Here is a 7647-nt window from a genome sequence, read left to right on the forward strand (position 1 = left end):
CTGGTCACCCCTAACCACCCGCCCCTGCAGGGTTGATAACCTTCAACTGCTCTCCCTTGTAGGCCTGGTCTTTCCCAACTGCACTCCATGATGGCCATCTTGTGTCCACATAGGGGCAGGATCTTTGACCACATGGGGACAGCCATATTGTGTGTTGGAGTGATGGACAATCTGCATATTACTCTTTTATTAGATAGGATAGAGGCCTGGTGCATGGGTGGGGACCAGCTGGTTTACCCTAAAGGATGTTCCAGATCAGGATGGGGCTTCCCTTGAGGCCTGGGTTGGCCTAAGCGAGGGGCTTGTGTTGGTTTGCAGATTGCCTACACCCCCCAGAGACCAAGGAGGCCTTAGTATTTGGGATATATTTACTTTCTAGAATTGAAACTTTGTAGCCTGGAGAGGAGCCAAGCCTTCTGCTCGCCCCTTGGTGGCAGCTGTTTCTGTTTGGACTTGTTTACATTCTATAATTGAAACTTAGTAGCTTTGAGTGGAGGCATAGGCTGGGAAGGGCAGGCAGAAAGCTTGGTTGCCTCCGTTGCCAGGGAAATGTCTCCATCCTGCTCTCTGAGACTATAACCATCTTGGTTGGGTTTATTTGCATACTCATTCTGATTGGCTTGTGGGCATGGACTGTGGGTGTGGCTTGTGGAGCAGAGTGATTGTTAATTTGCATATTACTCTATTTTTAGGTAGGACTAGAGATGTCTGGAAGTGTAGGAGGTAAGCTTTCTGGGTGGCAGGGCATAGAGGCACCAGGTCTGCGTTTAGAGAGGTACCCATGGCTGCAATCTAAATTTTCTCCTTTTCCTAAATTTTGTATGGGCTTTGCTGTCTTTCCCTAAAAACAACTTAAGCACATCAATTAATGGTGTATTAAAACTCTTCCCCTCCCCTTTTCATTGGAGTGATGACATATTTTCACTTTGTCCCACAGTTCAAGACTAAATAGTTGCACATTCTTTGCTACAAGTGATTTACAGTATTATGCTTATTTTGGGTATTATCAGTGGGAATACCCTTATGTGCATGTGGATTGAAAGAATGCAATGGGAAGATTCTTCATGAACTACAATAGGTCCACAAGGATGTTCTATCTTCTGACATCAAACCTGTTGACTCCTAGATGACTTGGCACAGATCATATAATGTTCATTTGTAAAGGCTGTTAACATCCTCACAAATGTCAGAACTTTGAGAATCTCTACCAGTTTTCTAAAGAGACAGACCCCTTTTCAGGAGAGCAAAATTTTGCCTTTTGTGTGCGTGTGTGTGTGTGTGTGTGTGTGCACGTGTGAGTGTGAGCTGGTGAATAATCCTCAAGATCTGGTAGACTTCATAACATTTACATTCTTACTAGAAGCTTGGTGCATGAAAATCCATGCATTTGGAGGCGGGGGTGGGGGGGTGTCCCTCAGCCCAGCCTGCGCCCTTTCTCAGTACAGGACCGCTTGAGGAATGTCTACTTGACACTTTAGGCCTGCTTCCTGGGAGGTTGGACCTAAGCTGGCATTCAGACATCCCTCTGGCAGCCCAGGAGCCCTCAGGAAATGTCCAACTGACAGCTTAGACCTCCCCAGAGTAAGCGGGCCTTAGCTGCAGTTGGAGATTCGTAGTGCTGCTGAGGAGGCAGGAGAGGCTCCTACCACCACCACTGCTATGCTCCCAACCTTCGGCACAGCTTGTGGTGAGCGGAGCTCCTCTGTGGGAACACACTGACCACCAGGAGACAGCTCCTGCGTTGAGCATCTGCTCCCTGGTGATCAGTGTGCATCATAGGGACAAGTAGTCCTGCTGTTAGGGCCCATTTGCATATTACCTTTTTATGATAAAGGACAACCTTATCTGCTTTTAACAGCATGACCTGACTTGCCAATGAAAGTGAGATTTCTTGATTAACATTATTTTTTAAAATGCCTTGATTATGTAATCTGTGTGAGAGGGCAGAATGAATGTTGTCATTTTGACAATAAAATATAATATAAAAACTGAGTTTATCTTCCTGGGAGCCACTCTACCAGACCAGGAATTGGGAGAGAGTAATGGGCACAGTTGTCAGCAATTGTGTGAGTGAAATGACAGCATGGAGTCCCTTGGTTTATTTTTCTTAATCCTGAGGTGGAATACTATCTCATATTGTACTTAGTCCTTTCTAAGCTTCATTATTTTTTTAGTGCCATTTAAATTTATTGCTCAAGGGGATCTTAGAGAACTATCTTGCTTTATTTTGCCATTGGTGAACAAGTGCAAAAGTCACTGACTGTACTACCATCAATAGCTTAATGGGAATATAAGTGGTTTCATAGAAAAAAGCTTGGGTTTCTCACCATAATGCCATCAGTTTTATGAACATCAGAGTCAATAATCTCACCTTAACAAATAAGAGACATGTAACACATTCATACGAATTATAACAGAGATTTTTAGCAGTAATTTTAAACTGAGAGAATCATGGGCAGCACGTCCATTCCCCCCACCCCCAAAACAAACAAACAAACAAAAAAACCAAAAACCAAAAACAAACAAACAAAAAACCACAAACACACAAACATACACATATCCATACCATGGGGGATATATTAAAATCTTGGGATTGGATCTGAGACTAAGGAGTGTGTGAAGTTTGAATAAACCACTGGAGATTCTGATAGGTTTTATTTAAGAATCACTTATACCATATTTTGTGTTCTGTAATCCCACTCTCTTCTGTCATTGAGCATCTCTCACACTTATTCTGCACAGAGGCTTGGAGTCATCTAGCTACTTTGCCATCTAATTCAGAGATTGCTTCTATCACTCCAGGTTATTGGTCATTAAAACTTTTTACCTACATGCTTGGCAAGATGAGACTGTTACTTCCTACAGGTCTCTTATCAGGCTGTTCCAGTTCTGTAGGTCAAAATAAAGTTTGCAACCCTATAAGTTTTCACTTACTAAGAGGGCTAAATTAATTATTTACCAATCTTATTCTTGTCCCAACATAAAAAAAATATCCGAAGTTTCCCCAAAATTGGGTTATCACCCAAGTGGCCTCTTATTCACCTGATTTAAGAGTACACTATTTTCTCTTTTTGGTAATCCTCACCACATTTTATATTTTCCACTGATTTTTTTTTATTTATTTTTTTTTTTTTAGAGAAAATAGAAGGTGGAATGGTGGAAGGGAGAGATAGACAAAGGGAGAGAAAAAGAAAGAGGCAGGGAGATATAAAATATAAATAATTTATAAAATATAAAATATAAAATAATTCTCATTTTATTTTTTATGTATTAGTAACTCTGGCATCAGTGATTATTGTATTAATACCTTTCTATCTATAATATGTTAATTATTTGTGTTCCTTTATTTCTTCTGTTCAAAACCTTTCCTTCCCTTCACTGTTCTATCAGAAGGCAGTAAGCAAAAGAGAAAAACCCCAAATCAGATTATTTTATTACTTATAGAGTTTAAATTAAGTGTTTATAGAAGATGAAGTTGTGGTCAACAGTGACATTTTTTAACTACCCTGATTTATTAATTATAGTGCAAGAGTTATTTAAGTTATGGATTATTCAGGTGAATTTACTTGAATTTAATTAACAGCACTAATTCTATTTAAATGGTTTCAGCTTTATGTTTCTGTATAATATAACAAAGAATCCAGTGCAATTAGTCCTTCCTGTATTTTGTAGGAAATCCATTTTCTAAGCTTCTGTTATGAAATTGTCCAATAAGCAAGCTAGGGAGATGGTAAGGTGATCTGAGCTTTTGAAGAACAGTGAGAAAAGACTCAGGATATAGGCAATTAGTAATGCTGAAATGAACTAATGAATATATGCAATTGATCAACATCCTTAGGGAAATAAAATGTAATTATTCAACCCTCTCTTCCACCAGGGTGAAATCCATTGCAGAACAAAGTTTATTTCTCTCTCTATTGACAGAATTGATTTGTATTACTGTCTGAGTTCTACAGCTTATACAACACAGTGAAAGGCACAGACCCCTACAAAACCAGTTGTTTCCAAAGGATTTGTCAGACAATGCCCAGATCCCCACTGAAAGAACACCAGCTAATCCGTTTATCCATTTCGAAACTGTGTACCATATTTTCTGACACTTTTCCTTCTTTTCTAATTCAAACATCACTACCACTTTCTCTCCTATTGTACACTATAGCCCCCCTCAATACATCTTTCTGAGGGAAAATAATTCAGAAGCCCAAGATTTTGAAAAATGCAACCAGAATTTTAGGTTTTGCCTGGGGCTTCCTACTTTTGGGATGGCTAGAAGCTTAGAGAACTCAGAAGAAATGAGCTTGTGAACCACAAGCTTGGTTCAGACTGCAAATTCCCAGAAGCATAACAATGTGCACCTCCCAATCAGAGAAAGTTTAAATCATTGCATGAAAATGCTCTTTTGTCCAGTTTTTTAAGTTTTGCCTGCATATGTATAGCACAGCATTGTTGAGAGGGCACCTGTCCATGTATTTGCTCCTATGATATTTACCACAACTCTGTGAAGCTGTCCTGTGTTTATTTCTGATCCTCTTACTTGCAGAGAGTAAACCAAGGCACAGAAAAATTCTGTGAATTGCTTCAGGTCACATACTGACAAGGGACAGGTAGCATTTATACTCAGCCTTTCTGAATATTGTTCAGTTCATATTTTACTATGCATTCTAGCATTCACTTCAATGGGCATTTATTGAATACTATGGTCCTAGAAGAATAAGATGTTTTGGTCCTAACTTTTATTCCCAATTTTATACAGGGAGAATCCTAAGAATAAACTCTAAAAGTTGATATTTACATTTGTTAGTGCTTTGTTGTTTCAGGGAAAATTTAACTAACTACTTATATAAAAGAGTCCAATGGTTGAAAAATATAGATGAGAATTACAACTTCTCCACAATATTGCACATTTTAGGTGAAAAATGAGTATTTTTAATTATTTATTTTTGTAAGACAACTGGTAGTTTATCATACTGAGAAGTTTTTAATAGGATATATCTACTTAGTAGCAATATCTGTTCTTGATTTCACTGGTAGCTTTATTTGAGTGGTTTATGGTTTTTAGGAGGAAGAAATACCTGAAATGTGAATTTGGAAATTGTTGTTCTATAGTTTCAGTGAAATATGGGAGTGAGAAAATGCCTTTCAATTGTTTATATCTCTTTTCTTACTATTTGCATACCAAATGCCAATTGCCATCTGTAGTTTGCAATGGGATATAGGCAGAGAATGTTTTGTGTTTTTTTTTTTTTTGTTTGTTTGTTTTTGTACTTAGCATTCTAAGACTTTCCATCTTAGAGGAAATATGTGATTTGATTTCTCCAATTTAATTTTTAAATTAAAGTACAGTATATCTCATGACATTGCTTGAAAATGCAAACTAAAGATAGAAATAAACTTCATATGGGTTAATCAAGTTCTGTTTGGAAGCAGTACATAGAAGTTAAGGCTGAATATAATATTTGATTTGACTTTCTGTTAAAAAATTATCCATTGCCAAAACCAGTTTGGCTCAGTGGATAGAGCATTGGCTTGCACAATGAAAGGTCCCAGGTTTGATTCCGGTCAAAGGCATGTACCTTGATTGCCAGCATATCCCCAGTGGGGAGTGTGCAAGAGGCAGCTGATTGATGATTCTGTCATCGATGTTTCCAACTCTCTATCCCTCTCTGTGAAAATTCAATAAAATATATAACAAATAAATTTTAAAAATAAACAATAAATTAAAAATTATCCATGGTAAGAACAAAAGTTTTCTACATACATCAGTAAGTACCAATGATGACTTCAAAGCTTCTGAAGCCAAATATACAACTGCATGATCCAACACAGTTTGCTGAATTCATTTTGAACATTTTTGGTAATGTATACTGTGTATTACTGAGAAGGAATAAGGAATCATTACAATGGTATCTACCATTTGTGCATACTAATATAAAAGTAACTTGTTTCGCTTTTCACCTAGCCTGCCTTCTCTCTGTACCTGCATTGCTTACTTGAGGGGACAATTGAAGCATTGCTCTTTTATCTTAAGGATTTGTAACATCTCTAAGACCTTATCCTATTGAATTCTATCATGAAATGAAGCTATTTTTTTCTTTTCCAGTTAAACCTCAGCTATTATTTACTACAATCAAATCTGTAGAATACGACAATGACAATGAAACTGTTCTCATCCCATGCTTATTCACTAACTCGGAGGCAAAGAGCCTGAAAGAAATGTTTGTAAAGTGGAAGCTCAGCGACATATATATTTTCCACTATGATGGAGAGAAAAACGAATCCACCCACCAGTGAATTTTCAAGTGCACACATAGTACCAGATGCCCTATTAACAGGCAGCGCCTCTTTGGTGATGGACAAGAGCCAAGCTGTGCCAGGAATATATACTTGTGAAGTATCAGAATCAACTAAAGAAGGCAAAACCACCATAGAGCTAAAATATGGTAAGAATTTCATAATCTTCCTTTTTATTTGTCCTGCAGTAGCCTAATCCTATTAGAAACTGGGCACAATGGTGCTAGGGACTCCTTTGAATCAAAAAGCAATATATGACTAATAAATTATTATGTAATGTTTTGCAGCTTTAAGATCATGATATTTACTTGCTCTTCTACTTTTCATAAATTAAATTCCTTTGCTGTGTTATTTGTGTACTGTCATGTTCTCAAACTTTTGTTCTGAGAAATGTTCTGCTGGTGTAGATGTCCAGGCATCGTTTAATCTGCATTTTGGTTTGCTGCTATCAAAATACTATCATGTGATTAATTTTCCATGATCTTTCCAATGATGTAGCTTTTTTTATTACCTGCACTTTGGTCAAGGGCTGACAAATCCCCGCCATGCTCCCGTTAGAAAGGATACATCAGTAGGAGAATCATGAACTCAAGAATCATGTCATGATGTTGTTTCCTTGAGGTTTCCTGCTATGATGTTTGTTCTTTTTATCAGTTAACATAAGGGAGAGCTAAGGATCCAATGCAATTAATTTTATGGCTGCCTTGTTTATAGCACCATGACTGTGCCTTTCTTCCCAGACTTGCGTGGTGAGTTGCATAAAGCAGTAAAGCTATCTGAAATAAACAATCTGCTTTCTTTTCTAGTCCATGCCATGACAGCTGATTATTCTAACCACATAGTTCACCTGTATTTCCTTTCTGTGCGGCACCTTCCAGCTCAAGGTCTCCAGTTTGATACCTTTTGAAAATAGTGGGTTAGGGTAACATCATCCGTGTAAGACATGATTTCAACAGGAGCTCAGAGATTTAAGTAGCTCTGACAGCATTTGGTGTGAAGCTGTGCCTGAACTCCTCCCCGTGTTTATGTTGTGCATATAAGCTTCATGCTCAAGCACTCATCCATCACATCAGAGGGAAATGAAGTTTTTAATCTTGAGTTACGGATGATGGACAAAGATAATGTTGAAGACAGCACTACAGACTGCATAGGAGTCAGTGGATCTAATTATCAGAACTTTACTTATAGTCTCTAGTTTGCCATTGGACTAGGAGGCAGCAGCTCCTCAGCTCTGAAAATAAGGAGTTTGGGAAGAACATGTATTTTTTTTTTCAAATTTGTATAAAAAGTTATACTTGGTAAGGAGTCCAGTTGGGAGAAAAATGATTGGCCCGGGTGCACACTGCAATCTGGTAC

At 38.0% G+C, this 7647-nt stretch overlaps 1 long non-coding RNA gene across 1 annotated transcript; it reads right to left on the reverse strand.

Annotated features, from left to right (window-relative positions):
* Positions 1 to 1292: 1292 nt before the first annotated feature.
* Positions 1293 to 1982, reverse strand: LOC123652644. Its single transcript, XR_006742091.1, has 2 exons — positions 1838 to 1982; positions 1293 to 1356 (listed from the first exon to the last, which is right to left on the reverse strand). It is a non-coding gene; the product is annotated as an uncharacterized LOC123652644 (long non-coding RNA).
* Between the last annotated feature and the right edge of the window lie 5665 nt (positions 1983 to 7647).

Source organism: Pipistrellus kuhlii, unplaced genomic scaffold (genome assembly GCF_014108245.1).
Source record: "Pipistrellus kuhlii isolate mPipKuh1 unplaced genomic scaffold, mPipKuh1.p scaffold_m20_p_2, whole genome shotgun sequence".
In the NCBI taxonomy this organism is placed as follows: Eukaryota; Metazoa; Chordata; class Mammalia; order Chiroptera; family Vespertilionidae; genus Pipistrellus; species Pipistrellus kuhlii.